This window comes from Artibeus jamaicensis, unplaced genomic scaffold (genome assembly GCF_021234435.1).
Source record: "Artibeus jamaicensis isolate MK-2021 breed Jamaican fruit bat unplaced genomic scaffold, CSHL_Jam_final contig_525, whole genome shotgun sequence".
In the NCBI taxonomy this organism is placed as follows: Eukaryota; Metazoa; Chordata; class Mammalia; order Chiroptera; family Phyllostomidae; genus Artibeus; species Artibeus jamaicensis.
The window spans coordinates 11,669,119-11,687,527 of record NW_026521874.1 but is presented as its reverse complement, the minus strand read 5'-3'; the positions used below and the strand labels follow the sequence as shown (position 1 = coordinate 11,687,527).

The window sequence follows — 18,409 nt, the reverse complement described above, 5'->3', positions numbered from 1 at the left end:
CTGAATTATAAGTTGACTGCGTGAAATCAGGACCCTAAAAGGGAAGAGCTGTGAATCCTCCTTTATTTCCTTATTTATTTCTCATTCACTTTGAGCGTTTGGTTGTATAGGAGTAGCTGGCTCAGATGTGAACTATCAATATCAAGAGGGAAATACACGAACTCCTTTTCTTTTTCTTTTTTGAAATGCAAAGGGTTTTTATTTTGTTCGAGCTTTTAGTAAGAGTAGGTCTAGAATTAGTACTTAGTAAATAATTTCAATAGTGTTACATTCATAAGTCTCTTGCTGCATAGTACCTTTTATATATTTTTTTCTTTTTAAAAAAATTTTTTATTGATTATGCTGTTACAGTTGTTCTATTCCCCCTTTCACTCCCCTCCACCCTACCCCCCCATCCCCACCATTACCCCCCCTTTAGTTTATGACCATGTGTCTCAAGTCCTTTAGATTCTATATTTCCCATGCTATTCTTGCCCCCCCATCTATTTTCTATCTACTGTCTATGCTACTTATTTTCTATACCTTCTGCCCCCTTCTCCTTCTCCCACTCCCCTGTTGCTACCCCTCCTTGAGATCTTCATTTCTATGTTTCCACTCCTGATCTAGCTGTCCTCTTAGGTTGCTTTTGTTTTAGGTGTGGTTGTTAATAACTGTGAGTTTGCTGTCCTTTCACTGTTCATGTTTCTTTAACTTCTTTTTCTTAGATAAGTCCCTTTAACATTTCATATAATAAGGGCTTGGTGATGATGAACTCCTTGAATTTGATCTTATCTGAGAAGCACTTTATCTGTCCTTCCATTCTAAATGAAAGCTTTGCTGGATAGAGCAATCTTGGTTGTAGGTCTTTGGATTTCATGACTGGGAATACCTCTTTCCAGCCCCTTCTTGCCTGTAAGGTCTCTTTTGAGAAATCCGCTGACAGTCTGATGGGGACTCCTTTGTAGGTGACTGTCCCCTTAGCTCTTGCTGCTTCTAGGATTCTCTCCTTCATTTTAATTTTGGCTAATGTAATGATCATGTGCCTTGGTGTGTTCCTTCTTGGGTCCAAGTTCTTTGGGACTCTCTGAGCTTCCTGGATTTCCTGGAAGTCTATTTCCTTTGCCAGATTGGGGAAATTCTCCTTTATTATTTGTTCAAATAAGTTTTCCACTGGTGGCTGTGCTTTTCCCCCTTCTGGTACCCCTATAATTCGGATGCTGGAGCATTTAAAGATGTCCTGGAGGTTCCTAAGACTCTCCTCATTTCTTTGAATTCTTGCTTCTTGACTCTTTTCTGTTTGGCCATTATTTGCTTTCTTCTGGTCCACTCCATTGATTTGAGTCCCAGTTTCCTTCTCATTGCTATTGGTTTCCTGTGCAATTCCATTCATTTCAATTAGTTTCGCCTTCATATATTTGTCTAATTTGTGGCTATAATCAACCAGTTCTGTGAGGATCCTGATCACCAGTGTTTTAAACTGTGCGTCTGAGAGTTTTGCTATTCCTTCATTGCTTAGATATATAGGTTCTGGGGCTTTTGAGATCTTCTTGAGCCATTTTTGTTCTGTTCGCGCCCTTTAAGTGTGAGAAGCGGCGCCTTGGACTCCCAGGTCGCTGGGTTGTGACGCTGTATGTGGGGGCGTGGTCAGAGCGGGGAAATGGCAACCCCCTCCGCTGTTTCTCACAACTGGGTGAGGAGCAGAGGCTTTGGTGGTTCACCTGGGCCAGGCCACTCAGAGTCACTGGGTTATGACGCTGCATGTGGAGGTAGGGTCAGAGCAGGGAAATGGCGGCGCTCTCCCTGCCGCTTGCTGCGGGGACCCACTGGGTCCCGGTCCAGTCGCCCACTCCCTCGCCTGTCCACCCGCGCACAAATGCGCGACCACAGTCAACATGCAGCCCCGCTCCTCTGCTGTCTCCCCCACAGTCGCTCGCCTGGTTGCTTGCTCGGTGGCTCACTAGGTCCAACCCTGCACCTGGACCCCGCGCGTCTGGATTCCGCACCTGAGTCCGTCTGACCGAGTTTTCCTGTGCAACCCCGCTTCACCAGCCGCTGGTTTCGCCCCTTACCGGTCAGGCTGAAGAATTTGTTGTTAACGGACTTCCGAAAAGTTCAATTTTCCGTGTTCTGCCTGTGTTTTCTGTTGCTAATATCTAGTTGTCTCTAAACTTGGTTGTGTGAGAAGGCCCGGCACATCCACCTATGCCTCCATCTTGGCGGAAGTCCACACGAACTCCTTTTCAAAGGTAGATTGATCAAAGCAATCAATCATCTCAAGTAAGAGACTTGAGCAAAAACATGGCAAAGTAAGAACATACAAACCCCTGCATGTTGTTTGGCAAATAACACTGTTTCCTGGTAGGAACTGGCGTGTAAAGTGAACTAATCCACGATTAGAAAAACAGCAATCGCTGTGAGAGGAACCAATAGAAAGGCACAAGATGCAACAATATATCACCTTCCAGAAATCCTGCAACTTCTACCTCCTGGTTTTCAACAAAAGAAACATCCCAACCTAGAGGGGATTTTTTTTATGAGTTTATCTGAGCCAAACTGACGACAATTGCTGGGAAGCAAGATCGCAGATGCATCACTGAGATCCATGGTTATTTAACGAGCCTGGGGGCACCCGTACCAGGTGATCTCCTTACTGAGCTAAAGATGGCCAATACCTTTATTTCTTTTTTAAATTAAAGAAGGTGAAGCCCGCCTGTTTCCTTAGCTAAATAGCACCTTAGCATTTGCTTCTAGCAAGGGAGAGGTTCGGATTGGTCCTGATTTGGGAGAAGCAGCTGCTTGCCTGCTCTCGAGATTTCCACAAGGCTGATAGAAACCCGGGTCATGAGACCTCTGCCAAAGGAAGCAAAAGCGGTAAGTGTATGGCTTTTTCTGTCTTACTCTGAGATTTGATGCAGTAGAAAATGCTCTAATCTGGGCCTGTGTTTCTGAAGTTCGGATTGCTGAGTGGGTTATCTGTCTGGTCTGCTCAGAGCTAGGCTGCCCGTGGTTTGGCAGGAAACATTTGTTTGTGATGCTGAGGATGAGCTTAAAGCAACTCAGTCATAAGCGGGAGGATCTCGTGTGCATTGTGTGGGCCCAGTGTGTCTATGGTCAGATGAAAAACTAGTATACTAACTCAGCAAGAGTTTCAAGTAGGTTTTGTTTGATTAAGAAGCTCGATTTTATCAGAGGCCAGAACCAATTCTTTTCCCTAAGTTCCTGACTTGCGCTTTGCTTACTATTCTGGTATTCTGGTAATGAGGAGGGAAGGGGGAGTGTGGTCAGGAATATATGATTTGTAGCAATAAACAAACAGCTCCTTTTCTTCCTCTCTGACCACTGGCCGGAACAGTGAACCGAAGGCCATGGCTCTGAAGCAGAAACAGCACAGTGCTTTTTCATGAATGGTTAGACTAGAACACCACAGCCTGCCGCCCTCCCCCCCCCGCCCCGGGGCTGTGTCTGGCTTACAGTAGATCCTCTGGAGATTAAGAGACTTAAAAATTTTTTTTGTTTTTGCTTTGTCAAGTGCTAAAAACCAGCCAAGTGGCATTTTCTTTTAAGAAAGTTCTTGATGGCAAACTTACCCAGTATCCACTCTCCGAGGTTCCGGCCACCCCTAAAAGTAATTTCTGATTCTGGTTTCATGACATGCAAGGGTCAGAGCACTGGAATGAGCCACCGTGTGGTGTCAGACTCAGCTTTGGAGGCGGGGGCGCGGAGTCGGTTTTTTTTCCTGTGGGGGAACATGAAAGGGTACTGGTCGCTGATCTGCTTTGCACGTTAGCATGACTGATGAGTGTATTAGGGTTCTCTTTGGGAGTGCGTTTGTAGAGGGACTGCCACTTATAATTGCCCTACATTTTATTTAATAAAAGGATGCTAAACCCTCGGATATTCCCCAGAAGGGAACACTGCCATGTCTGTGATTCTTGATGCCTACAGCCTCCACCCACACCCAGTTCAATGCTGTCTTGTCCTCTGAATGGTGGTTAGTGGGCTCATGAAATTAAACCTGTTAAAGAGTGTGGCCCATGAACGTGCGCCAAGCAAGTTGCAGGAGATTTTGGTTTTTTTTTCCAAATTGTCTTTCTCTGTCCATTTATAATGACCTCAATTTCATTGTCAGTTTTGGCAGTATGTCCCAGTATTTCTTTATGAAAAGGATTTTTTTCTTTTGAGAGTTTTTCTTCAGTATAAGAAGAATAAAAACCAGAGGCTTATTTTGGTCTGTGACTCCACAAGACAGAATTAAGACCACCATGTTGTAGATTCCAGGGCTGATTCTAGTCAATATAAGGAACGCCTTTCTAACCTTTAGAGCGGCCCCTCGTCTCCTTGGATGGCAGAAAGTGCCCTTGACGTGGCAGAGAATGGGCACCGACCGGTGCAGGGAGATTGACAAACCAGAGGCCAGATGGATTCCACCTCTGAGGCCCACCCAGTGTGGGGGTTCCCCGTCCTCTGCTTCTCATCCTTGAACTTCCATGTCAAGCCCATGTATATAAATAGCAAATTCTCTTTTTAAAAATTTCACATTTTAATTACACTTTGAAGTCAATATTTCATATTAGTTTCAGGTGTAAAAACAGTGATTAGACGTTTATATAATTTACGAAGTGACTCTACCCCCGCTCCCAATAATTCTAGTAACCAGGCACCATACATAGCTGTTACAATATTGCTGACTGTATTCCCTGTGCTGGATTTGCTGACTGTATTCCCTGTGCTGGATTTGACGTCCCCATGACTATTTTGTAACCAGCATTTTGTACTTCTAACCCCTTCACCTTTCTCACCCATCCCCCCAGCTCCCTCCCCTCTGACAACCATCAGTCAGTCTGTTCTCTGCATCTATGAATCTGTTTGTTTTGCTTGTGCATTAATTTTGTTCTTTAGATTCCACACATGAGTGAAATCATATACTATCTTTCTCTGACTTAGCATTATACCCTCTAGGTCCATCTTTGCAGCCATAAATGGTAAGATTTCATTATTTTTTATGGCCAAGTAATATTTATTTATATATGTGTATTAATAAATGTCCATGTTTATTTACATATGAGTATATGCATATGTTATATATGTATTTATATAAAAAATATATCACACCTTTATCCATTCATCTACTGATGGACACTTAGGTAGCTTCTATATCTTGGCTGTTGTAAATAATGCTGCAGTGAACATAGGGTAATATTATCTTTTTGAGTTAGTTCTATGGATTGCTTAGGATATAAACCCAGAAATGGAATTGTTGGGCCATCAGATAGCTCTAGCTTTAATTTTTTGAGGAACCAGCCAGGGTTCAAGCCTTAGCACCATCCCTCCCTTTCCTCTCCTCGGCCAAGGAGTTTTGGGCGAGTTGCTCCCCTCACCTGTTTTCTCATCCCTAGAAAAGGAATAACAACACGCATCTTTCAGGGCCGTGTGAGGCACGGGGGTAGCACCACCACGGGCTGTGTTTCAGGTGATTTTGTATTTCTAAAGGCTCTTCTTGCTGTTTTGGAAGTAGATTCTCCTGGAGAAAACAAGGAATCGATCCAGTTACTTTGGGAAGCTGTCTCAACCTTTCAAACCAGTAGAATCTGGGTTTACCAAACAGCTCTCTCGTCCTTGGGTGGGTTTGAGCTGGCCTTTTCCTGGCATCCAGGGAGAAGTCAGCTTATGCTCCCCTAAAACAATGGTGTTTTAGGTGTAATCAGTATTCAGGGTCCTTACCTTCTGCCCCAACCCACAGTCTCTTAATCTAAACCTTTACTTTCCTTTATCCACCAGGAAATGCCATTCAGCAATCAGTCTCGTACCTGAATCCGGTGATTGATTTAATCTGGCTACTGCGTGTACGGGCACCCCTGTGCTTTGCCTTTTCCTGCTTCATAGATGTTGCATGTTTTACAAGTTGAAGGCAAGACCCTTCACCTGCAAAAAAGAGCAGGGCCGGCTTTATGCAGAGCCTGTTGTTCGGCCTCTAGCTCCATGCCGGGGGCACAATGTATAATTCTGTGTCTAATCTGAGTCTGCATTATTAAGCAGAACAGTGATTATCAACCTATTCCATATTCTGCTTTCCTTGTATGTCTTTTTCTACTGGTTTCTTTTTCTTTTTTAATTGATGACAGAAAGAGATATTGGTCTGTTCCACTTATGGATGCCTTCATTGGTAGCTTCTTGTATGTGCTCTGATGAGGGATTGAACCTGCAGTGTTGGCGTAGCTAGATGATGCTCTAATGAACTGAGCTACCCAGCCAGGGCCTTTTTACTGCTGGTTTCTACCAGGAATCCTGAACCAGGAGTCTGCAGGCCACACACAGCCACAGACTAGCTTTGTTTGGCTCAAGGGCTTAAACAAACAAACGCCTTGAATTAGAAACCAGCATTTTAAAATCCTTCGAGCTTGGATTTCCACCTTTTTTTCCCCAAAACGTGAAAAGTTGCCGACCCCAGGCCTGCCATCCCATGAGGCAGCCGTCTGCTGGTGCCGAACGCAGCTGCTCCATTGGAGGGTCGGCCTGTGCCCCTCTGTTTGCGTGGGCCCCCCACTCCTTATCACTCAATCCCAGTGCCTTGGGCTCCACAAGTTTGTCCTTGAACACGTGTTCCATTGAACACTGTGTTCTTCCTATGACAGTGAAGACAGAAGTCAAGTTTTGAATGCCTTTGTTGCTATGGAAACCTCAGAAAGATCATCAGTAGCAGATAAAAATAATAACCATCCTTCCGGACAGTTTACTCTGCCCAACAGGGTGCTAAGTGCTTTGCACATCCCGCCGCCCAGTTCTCCTTCCCATGCTCAGAGGCTGGCAAGGCGGTGCCCCCTGGAGGGGGAGGAGACCGCTCCAACGCTGCTCCGGCTCTTTCTACCGGGTGGTGTCCGGGGTGGGGTGGGGGAGAGTGGTGTGGAGCGGGCCCCTCCCCGCTGCTTTTCTGCTCTGAGCGGTTTCACACAGGCGGGACACTTAAGGCTTGTGATACGTGGCTTGGGGCGAGGTAGGTCCCTCTGTTAAGGATGCCGCTCTATTCTGAGGAGTTTATGCTTCCCACACCGGCCTTACAGAAGTCACACATTTAGTTCCTGGGGTAGATTATAAGTGTAAAAATGGAGCTGAACAAAGGGGCTTGTGCAGACCCCCACTTTAAAACTCTTAGGTAACTGGATCCAGCATCTCAAGCATTTGATCCATAGAAGGGTGCATTCGAACCCCCCATAAAAAGGTTGGGCAAATAAAATTGCTGTATTTGTTTTAATCCAATAGTGAGGCTTCATTTTTAGTGAAGTAGATGAAATTGTCTTAGCGTTTGGTATCCTTTGTCATGGTTGGAGTAGATTTCAAGTAAAAATACTATTTTGGATGCTATGTTTTGAAATTCATACAGTTGAAACTTCTCATGATAGTGATATCTTCTGCGTCACAAACTAAGACGTGGGCCAAGAGTTTCTGAGGTGCTCTAAATCCCAGTGGCTGGCCTTGGGCGGGTAGCTTGGTTGCTTAGATTGTTGTCCTACACCCCAAGTTTGTGGGTTCTATCCCTGGTCAGGGCACATACAAGAATCAAATAATCAATGCATAAATAAGTGGAACAACAAATCCATTGACGTCTCTGTCACTCTGTCTCTCTCAAATCAATGAAAAAAATTTTTTTAAATTCCAATGGTTGGAGAGTGAAAGAGACAGAACAGTTAGCCTGTTAATAGCTGTAAACCAGCTCTGACAAAAGACCACTCACATTCCTGTAAATCTGTTGGAATTTGGGATTAACTTCCAGGTGGCTATTTCCGTGATTCCGAAAGAGAGAACAGCCAGGCGCTCTGGAAGCCCAGAAGCCTTCGCCACTCCCACCCCAGGAGCCTCCGCTTCTTATTTGCACATGAATTTTCTAATCTGCTGCCCACAGCGAATTCACAGGGGTGGACACCTTCTCTGCTGACTGTGTGCCTATCCTGGACCTGGCCCCACTGCTCCTTCTCTCAGCCCCTTTGTCTATAGCTAATGTAAATTCTTTCCAAATGGCTTACATCCCCGCCCGCCCGCCCCCACCCCTACCTGGGAGATGTATAAACATTCTCAACAATTCCAGGAAGACAGAGTCATTTTTTTTTTTACCTGACCATTGTTGCTGGTGGTTCAGGCTTCATCTCCTTGGACCTGAACTTTTCGTGCCTAATAAACTCTTTCTTTTAAAAAGAGACTTTCAGCCGTGGATGTTAATTTTTGTGTAACACAGGAAAATGAGGAATGCCTTATGATAAGGCATAAATTCTTTGCTTCAAGCCAGCATAGACTGGTTTGGGGGCCCCTCATTTGTCCACAAAAAGGCCTTGAACAGTTCTTTGGCCAACAAAGAATATGCACTGAGATTTTTTTCACTGCAAGCTGCTTTATCCTGCAAACCCCAGCTAACTAACTAACCAACCAACCAATGGGAAGGGCTTTCAAAACACTGCTCAGAGAACTGTTTTATCACTGTTGCATTTTGAGATCCTGTTCCCCAGTAACAAAAAGCAACTTGTTTGCTTCCTAAGACCCCTTCCGAAGTTCTAGACTGTTTTTTCTTTTTTTTTCCTATAAAACAGTAACACAAACGTATTTCAGTGCAACATTCCCTGGACACTTCCCCTTTGCGAGGTAACGAACCTGGCTGTTTGTTTTAGAAATGGTAATGTTGTATTATTGTAACAAATTATACTTAAAAATCATTCAGTGTGAAATTGCAGATTAATCCCATAGGGACAGGGTATTAACAATCAGCCAGCCTTTTGGAGCGTACAGATGGTGGATCTGGGACTCACAATAGGAGCAATCCCTGATTACATGCCTGGGTGTAACGGACGGGACAAAAAGACCTCCCCAACTTCAGCTGGAGAATACAGTGGAGGTCCTAGCGCCTGACTTGTTTGGGATGCTCTGGGCTCTAAGAATGCCTGCGTTTCATCACCTGCCCTACGTGAGATCTGTGTGCTTTGAAACCTACCACAGGGATACGCAGTAGTGTTCTCTCAGTGCACTTAGCTTAACCTTCCAAAATTCCACGAGAATTCGTTTCCAAGAACAGTGTCACGGTGGCGCAGGTAGTGGGGCCGATGTGCCCAGCAAAGAGACCTACTTACCAAAACCAGTATCTGTGTATCAAAACCAGTGACTTTAATCACCAGGAATAAAGTTAGTCGCTGGCCTGGAGGATGGAGAGGACTCTGCGAATTAGAAGTTAAATTGCACCTGAAATGAAAAGTACAACACCCCTGATTTTGAAACTGTCATTCCTAGAAGCCACAGACAGAAAACTCCACGCACGGCGTGCTCGACTTGAGAACGCAAACCGCACATTCGTACACACTGCCTCGAATTTAGACCATGTCGCAGCGAGCGTGTGCCTGGGACTCTGTATGAAGCAAATAAGACTTTATTTCTCTTTATATTTTTAAATAATCGTCCGCTGCAACTTTAAATCAAAGGATAGCCATTTCGATGGTGATTTCGATATATGTGCAACTTCTATGAACATCCAAATATCTCCCCCTGAATCAATGCCTTGATTTTAGACGTAAAGGTGAGAAGAAGTTGTCTCAAGATAGAACCGCAAGGCTGGGCTGTTTCAAGGAGTTTCACACACTTATCTTGGCTTTTTAGGGCATGTCTCTCAAAAGCAAAGTGATCTTTCAGTGAACCGTCGATCCCGAATATTCCTTTTCCACTCACTGTTTTGTTTTGGACTCACAAAAGCACAGCGGCCTGTCTGTCTGACTGAAGAAACTCTCACTTCAGGTGCATGCGCCCCACCCTGGTTTTGCTTTTCCCAAGCCCAGGGACTTGTGGCAGTGACGGGCCAGCTGCGTGATAATGATCGTGTTCTCTCTGTTGGACCAATTAGGTACCGCCTGAGAAGGACGTCACAGACCTGTCCTGAGGGGATGTGTGTAAACCTCTCAGGATTATTCTAGAGGTGGCTTGTGACTGGTCCTTATTTCTGCCTTGTCCCTCAGGTGTTGGGACATATATATATTCCAACTTGTTTATTTCTGCACTTGTGACTTTTTTTTTTGGTGTCAAATCCCCCCCAAAAAATTCATTGCTAAGACCCATGTCAAGGAGCTTATCCTCTTCCTTCCCTGCCCCCACCCAGGAGTTTTAAGGTTTCACATCTGATGTTCAAGTCTTTATCTATTTTGAGTTGATTTTTGTCTATGGTTAAGATAATGGTCCAGTTTCTTTTTTCTTTCTTTTTTTGCGTGTGGCTGTCTAGTTTCCCCAGCTCCATTCATTGAAGAGACTGTCCTTTATCCTTCCCTGTTATATATTCTTGTCTCCTTTGTCATATTATTGGGCTCCTTCGTTGTAAATTACTGTACGCATGAGTTTGTCTCTGGGCTCTCTGTTCTGTCCCAGTGATGCATGTGTCTGTTTTTACACCAATACCATCCTGATTTGATTACCATGGCTTTGTCATGTAGTTAGAAGTCAGGACGTGTGAGCCCTCCTGCTCTGTTTTTCTTTCTTGGTATTTGTTTGGCTATTCGAGGTCTTTTGTGGGTCCATACACATTTTATGATTGTTTTTTATATGTCTGTGAAAAATGCCTTTGGAATTTTGATAAGTGTTGCTTTGAATATCTAGATTGCTTTAGGTAGTATGGACATTTTAACAATATTAATTCTTCCAATCCATGGGTATGGAATAGCTTTCCACTTCTTTGTATCTTCAATTTCCCTCATCAATGCCATGTTTTTCAGGGTACAGATTTTTCACCTCCTTGTTTTGATTTATTAATGATTTTTTTTTAAGAATTGACCTTTTAATTTTTTAAAATATTTTATTTATTTATCTTTAGAGGGGAAGGGAAGGAGAGAGGGAGAGAAATATCAGTGTGTGGTTGCCTCATGTGCATCCCCTTCTGGGAACTGGCCTGCAGCCCAGGCATGTGCCCTGACTGGGAACTGAACCGAGATCCTTTGGTTCGCAGGCCCGCACTCAATCCACTGAGTTACGCCAGCCAGGGCTATTTTATTCTTTTGATGCAATTGTAAATGGGGTTTTTACTTTCTTTTTCTGATATATCATTGTTAAATTTTTTAATTTATTATTTTATTATTTTTAAAGCATGGCTTTCAGAGAGAGGAAGGGAGAGAGAGATGAATGTGTTGTTCTGCTTACCTATGCGTTCATTGGTTGATTCTTGTATGTGCCCTGACCTGGGGTCAAACCCACAGCCTTGGCGTAGCAGGACGGTGCTCTAACCAACCGAGCTACCCAACCAGACCTTAAACATTTAAAGTTTCAAAAGAAGACAAATAGAGATTTTTTGTGTGTGGATGAGTTCATTTTTTATGCTGGTAAAATATGCAAGACACAAAATTTGCTGTCTTAACCACGTTTAAACATGCGGTGTGTAGAATTAAGCCCACCTTGTTGGGATAGCCTCCCCACCACCCATTTCCAGAACCTTCTTATCTCTCCCACCTGAAACTCCGTGCCCTCTTCCGCCCAGTTCCGGTGATCACCGTTCTACGTTCTGCACCTGAAGAGGCTAATCAGACTCCTGGGGCGCAACCTGCCGGCCTGCCCGTACCTGTCCGTACCTGTCCAGGTGAGCGGGTCCACCCTTGTTCCGGTCACATTGCATGTCTCTGCATTGCTTCCTGCCACGTCCCTGTCCCCCCACTTCAATTCCATCCCGCAATCTCGGTCCCGCTCCCATTTCCAGGCTAATGAGTTTAGTTGACAGTCGCGTTCATTTCTTAGTTGAGACAAATGTGCCAGGTTATGTAAGACACACAAAGGAAACTGGCGGAAAGGGGTGTGGGATCTCCCTGTGCTGTCTCGGCAACTTTCCTGTAAGTCTAAAGTCATTGCAAATAAAAAGCGTGTGTACACACACATGCACGAAGTCAGCCACACCTCTTCTCAGTATCTTGTTAAACAACCGTTTAATGGTTACGGCCATTATTAAAAAGTGTTTAACAGTCATCAACACCCCGTTTGTCCAAGAGCGTGTATCTGAATGGTGTAAGCGGCTGCTGGGTGGACCTCGGGCGGGGTTACCCTACTTCCTTATTTAATAACTGGACTCCTAAGGGTATCTTAAGCCTGAGTGACCCGGGCTCTGTTGCCAGGCCTGTCTTGATGACCCTTCCAGGACCCCTGTCCCAACGCGTCCATCAGAGAAAAATGAATCTATTTCAGGAGCTATCAGTCCTCATTATCTCTAATTGGGTCTGGCGGCTGGAGACAGGCCTCATTATTTTTAATTGGGGCCCATCGTTCTAGAACAAAACACCACCCAGTTGCATGCAGATCATGCCTGGATATTTGCTTGCAAGTTCAAAGTGAAATCGCGTGGTAGCATTTCCAGGAAATCCCACTGCAGTCTCTGCTGGTGTTTCACCGAGCTTTATGGGTTATAGTCTTGGGTTATGAAAGCACAAATAATCATTGATTTGGGACTGTCCGTGTTTATGTCAAGGGCGCTTTTTAGCATGTGAGCAGTACTTGTATGCTTGTCTTTCCAAATGAATGACTATTATAACCCTGGACCTAATTTGACAGATTGCTCACTTCGGAATCATTTAAATGTGGTTTTGGCCATGGCGTTTGGCCATGGATAAATTTTTCTTATTTAAAGGGACTCATGTTTGCTCTGTATTCTAATTTACTCTAAAGTAGATAATCCTTCACATATCATATGCTTTTGTGTTTCTTTATCGTCAGCCTGCTGTTGCCAAATCATCAGCTAGTTGTTTCCTGCTTTCCCCAGTAGAAAATCCACTTTGGGAAATGCACTAGAGCGTCCATCTCTGCTATTGGTTTTTAGGATTTTGGGTCGTGCAGGATTTCATAAGGGAAGGCAGTTCCTCCTTTGATGACCCCGGATGCCTTGCGAGGCTTTTCAAGGCTGTTTCCACTCCAGCTGAGAATTCTGAGATCCAGCATGGATCACATCCTTTGGGAGAGTGTGCCCGCGTGGGGCGGGGTCTCCTCCGAGGACCTGTGTTGAGATGCAAAGCCCAGGCCCACTCAGAGCCAAGAGCTTGTCAGCAACGCAGAGCTTCCTGGAAGGAGGATTCTGGGAGCTGCCCTTACTTGCTTGGCCCCCTCAGAGATACTCTTTAGACTTTTCAGAAAAGAGAGAAAGGACCAGGGCAGGTGTTCCCTGGAACGTGAAAGGATCCACAGGTCGGGGGTCCGTTTCTTCAGCTCCCAGGCAAAGATGTCTCCCTCCCGCACTCAGCGTCACTCAGTGTTTTAAAGTTCAGTTTAGTGGGGCGACGTCGGTTGATGAGGGTGTCTAAGTTTCAAGTGTGCAAGTCTGTGTACATCATCTGTACACTGCACTGTGTACCCACCCCCCGGAGTCTAGTCTCCTGTCACCACATCCTTGACCCCCTGCGCCCTCTTCACCCTCCCTGCTAACGCTCTTTTCTCTGGGAACCACCATTCAGTTGTCCATGTTTGCGAGCATATTTGTTTGTTTGTTTGTTTTGTTCGTTCATGTGTGTTGTTGCTTTTGGTTTTATATCTCACATATGAGTGAAATCACACGGTTCTTGTCCTTTTCCATCTGAATTATTACATTTAGCTTGATATTCTCAAGATCATCCATGCTGCTACAAATGACAGTATTTCACCTTTTTTACGGCTAAGTAATATTCCATTATATAGGTATCACATGTTCTTTGCACTTAGGTTGTTTCCATGTCTTGGCTACATAGGGGTACAGTATATATATCTTTATGAATAAATGTTTTCAAATTTGGGGGGGTTGCACTCATTTTTATAATGTAGCTCCTGCATTAAACCTGGGGATCATTTGTTCTTTTTTTTTTTTAAGGCTTTATTTATTTTTAGACAGAGGAGAAGGCAGGGGGACAAGCATCAATGTGTGATTGCCTTTCATGTGCCCCCCTACTAGGGACCTGGCCCGCAACCCAGGTATGGGCCCTGACTGGGAATTGAACTGGCAACCCTTCGGTTTGCAGGCCGGCACTTAATCCACTGAGCCACACCAGCCAGGGCTGTTTCCTTTGCTCTTAATGCTTTCCTATGTAGTGTAGTTCTGTGGCATGCACACATTCCAGTAGGCATTTCCTGCCTGCCCCGCCCCCACTTTATCACTGTTTGTAGTTGGCTCACGATTTCTTCCAAGATATTTTTTTGCTGTTGTTTCTAGTCAATACGTTGGAATCAGTGCTGTCTTTCGATGACAGATTCACCACCTGCAGCATGGGGACTTGTCACAGATCTTCCCACGTTGCCCCTGAGCAGCTGTGACCTCCTTCCCCACCATTTCATTGAGAAGAGCGACGTGCCTGCGGCCCCCTCTGCCCTGGGGCTGCCCGGTGAGGAAGAGCAGAGGCGTGTTAGAGTGCAGGCCTTAGCTGTGGAACGTGGGCACCGTTGCCCTTCGGCGTGTGCAGGGCGTGTCTCTGGTCCCAAAATAAGCTCAGTGTGCCTCCTGACCCCTCTTGAAGAAGGCAGCTTGCCTTCTTATCGGGTGTTTAGGCCTGCGCCTTTGACCTCATAAACCCTCCTGCCAACTTGGTTCATTGTGTATTGGGGGGCAGAGAGAATGGGGGGGACAATAGGGTTTATGTTGTATTGTGTATGTGTATGTGTATAGGAGGCTTTCGAAATCTTGTATGTTTTTCTGTAAAAGAGTGGTTTGTTCATTAACACATCATGCTGTCTGTAAATTTTCAGGGGAAAGAAGTCAGCCACTTGCCCATCCCCCTGCAGCCAACAGCGGGCACAGTTGGGATACTAACCAGCCAATGGGTTCTTAACCATGACCTCAGCACAGAAGCAGGCCCACGCTGGGGGCCTGTGGCTTATACAGGGAGGGGTGGGTGGCTAAGGGGCTGGGGAGAGAAAGAATCAAACTGACAAGTATGAATTGGTTCCTGTTCTGGAAGGGGCCAGCTCTGGGCCTCCTGCTGTTGCATTGCCTCCAATAGACTTCAAGTTGTGTTTTGTTTTAACTTACTGATTTTAGAAAGAGAGGAAGGAGAAAGGGAGGGAGGGAGAGACAGAGAGACAGAATCATCGATTTGTTGTTCCACTTACTGATGCCTTCGTTGGTTGCCTCTTACATGTGCCCTGACCAGGGATTGAACCCACAACCTCGGGGATGAAATTCTAACCAACTGAGCTACCCAGCCAGGACACGTAATTTTTTAATGACCAAGAACACATGTGCTATTTTTGCACCTGACAATGAACAATAATGAAGTGAAAATGAAGGAAACCTGGGAAAGCCAGAGTCTTTATATTGTGAACCTTGGAGTTGCCAGTCGATTTGCTTTCTTGGAGTTTGAGGAAGTTTTCCAAACGGGCCCAAAAGATGATTCCCGAGAGGAAGTTGCTGGAGCCGGATCTGGGCTGAGGGGTGAAGACAGTCTCTCCTTTCTGTGCGTGGCCGAAGGAGGGACGGCGGGTCCCGGCTTTAAATAGATGGCGACTGGTGGTGAGTGTGACTAATCAAAGATCAGCAGTGGCTGTAACGTTATCTCCAGGGAGGTCCGGTTTCCAGTTCTTATCGCTCCCAAGCAGCCCCGGGTGCCCGCAGGTGGGAGGCCATAGGATGCAGTCACTGCCTCCCGGGATGAATTTTTAATGCTGTCCCGCCCAGCGGGCTAGAATCGCCTCACACCTTGCTGCTGAGTGCCCGCCATCGCGGGAGCAGAAGCCAGTGAGAAGCAGCTTTTAAAGGGCTCAGGTGGAATCATTATTAGCAGCACACTCGCCCTCCGTGTGTGTGATGGCATCCAAGGTAATGTGACTCGGAGGTGGCCTCTCTCGGACACCTTCTCTTCTCCCTGGAGCCTCTGAGTGACCCTGATAACTGAGCCACCGGGAGGCACAGACAGAGACCGGGGTTCGTGGATGGGATTCTGAATTTGGTGACAATTTTACTTTAGGCGATCTTTAGACGCTCCCCCCTTTGATTGGCTGGGGGCAGTGTGACCTTTCAGAACCAAAGAGTGGGGTGTGCACAGTTCATTTCGAGTCAGCTTTCTGTGATTCTGCTCTGTCTTCTCAATGCCCAGTGCAGTAGCTGCAGGACACGTGTGACTATCGGGTGCTTGACATGTGGCTAGGGAGGCTGGGGACTGAATTGTAAGTTTTACCTAATTGTCCTTCATCAAAACAGCTCCATGTGGCCCGTGGCTACGGTGCTTGGTGGCGCAGGCAGAACCTTAAATAATAGATGGTAACCTAATGGTGAGGAAAACGGTAGATAATTTTTGCCCTTAGATTAAGACTATTTGTAAATTGCCTTTAAAAACAAAATCCCAGCTAGAGCGTGTTTACTTTTTGATGTTGCACCTTGGAATTGGCCCTGGTAAAGATCAGACCTTAGGAAGCCGACCTAGAGGTATATTCACAGGCTTGTAGACAATGACAGAATTCTCGGGGGCGACGGAAGACAGAGTCTGAGTGTCACAGCTCTTGTCCTTTTCCAGGAGCTACTTAAAGGCATAGCGATGGGGGAACTTGTCCTGTTGATTTACTTGTATGTTTTGTATAACCATCTCGTGGGTTGTCTATTGAGAAGACATTAGCTGAAGGGCTCTCTCTCCTGCTCTGGACAGCCGAGAGGGCCCGAAGCATTTATGCACGTTGGTGTCAGAACAGTGCAGTCGGCCGCAGGAACCGCCTGCACCGCAGAGAAACTCTAGCTACGGCGTGTCATCGATCCAGGGAGGCAATTATCCATTTCTATAGCACCTTGGCAACGGGCACCTGCCAGTGGCCTTGCCCTTGACCGAATGCACTGCAACACCCAGAGGTCCAGGTTGTACTTGCCATTCCTGCGTTACATCCCCAAACAGTGACTCCGGGAAGCGTGCTTCACTGGGAGAAGTGACTCGGTTGGTTGGCAGAGAGGAAGTAGTCCTGTGGCCCCTGTCTCGCAGAAGAAATGCAACAGGTAGGCCTGGCCTCTGGCAAGGTCTCACGTGGCGTTTTCTGTCGTCATGGCAACATGTAATTTATGTGGAAGTGTGCACGCAGCCTTATCTGTATGTTATTATACTTTTTTAAAAATGAAGGGAGCTGTTCTTCCTTAAGTTGTGAATTTATTCCCAGACTCCCTTGGTAAGATATTATTTGAATGGAACTCTAGAATGTAAAAGAACAAACTATAGATATACCTAGCTACGTGGAAGGAAGAATGTCAAGGGCACTGTGTTCGTGACGAAAGGCAACCTCCGAAGGTTATATTCTGTATGACTCCCTATGATTACAGAGCTAGAGAGCAGGTCCCAGGAGTTAGAGGGGGTTGGTGAGGCTAGAAAAGGGAGCATCCTTAGGGGCGGTGGGACGGTTCTGCATCTCGGCTCGATTGCCACGGCGGTCACGTGAGTCTGTACATGTGCTAAAATTACATGGACACACACACACAAGTGTGTAAACCAGTGAGAGCAGAATCAAGTCTGGAGGTTGTCCCAGTGTCCATCTCCTGGACCACGAGTTGCGTTACTTTGGGGAGAAGCTGACTGAAGGGTACCTGGGGCCTCCCTGGACTATTTTTCCAGCTTCTTGTGAGCGTACAATTATTTCAAAATAAAAAGCTTTTTTAAAACCTCTGTTTAGACTTTCAGCCAAGACGAAGGCGTAGGTAGACACACTGTACCTTCTTGCACAACCAAAATAAGGACAACAGCAATTTAGAAACAAAATGACAAGCAGAACTGACAGAAAATTGAACTGTATGGAAGTCGGACAACGAAGGAGATAAAATAGACACGTTCATCCAGACCAGTATGGGAGGCAGAGTTGGGCAGCCAGGTGGAGAGGGGTCGAGGCAGAAAAAGCAGTGGCACCAGGCACCCAAGGCACTCTGGGCATGCAAGACGGCAGTGGGCGGACCCTGGGTGCGCAGGCGGCAGCTGGCAGACCCTAGGCACAGGGCGGCAACGGGCAGACCCAGCGAGGCGGTGGATTGTGGGGGGGCACAGCATGCAAGGTGGCTGGCTGACCAGGTGGTCTCACATTTTGATGCAGATAAACCAAGTGAAATTGGGGAGTGAAACAGCCCGAGAAATCCAGGGTCTTAGCACTGGGAAATTAAGCTTCAAAAGACCAATTGAAAGCACCTGTGGGGATTGAGGCACGGGGGAGACTCCCAGACTCACAGGAGAGTTTGTTGGAGAGACCCACAGGGTCCTAGAATGTACGCAAGCCCACCCACCCAGGAACCAGCACCAGAAGGGCCCAATTTGCTTGTGGGAAGTGGCAGAGGGGACTGAGATCTGAGAGAGAGCTGAGCAAGCACCATTGTTCCCTCTCTGACCCCACCCCTACATATAGCGTCACAACCCAGTGACTGGGTTCCCCTGCCCTGGTGAACACCCAAGGCTCCGCCCCCACAGGTGGGATAAGACAAAAAAAAAAAAAATGGCCCAAATGGAAGAACAGATCAAAGCTCCACAGC

General features: G+C 46.1%; 1 protein-coding gene across 1 annotated transcript in view; it reads left to right on the top strand.

Moving 5' to 3' along the window:
* Window positions 1-2,285: 2,285 nt before the first annotated feature.
* The window catches only part of MYO1H (myosin IH), a 65,081-nt gene continuing 48,957 nt past the window's right edge, over window positions 2,286-18,409 (top strand). Inside the window, exons 1-2 of the mRNA XM_037156181.2 lie at window positions 2,286-2,850; window positions 11,465-11,563. The gene's annotated coding sequence lies outside the window, so the exon portion shown is untranslated. The remainder of the gene's footprint in view (window positions 2,851-11,464; window positions 11,564-18,409) is intronic.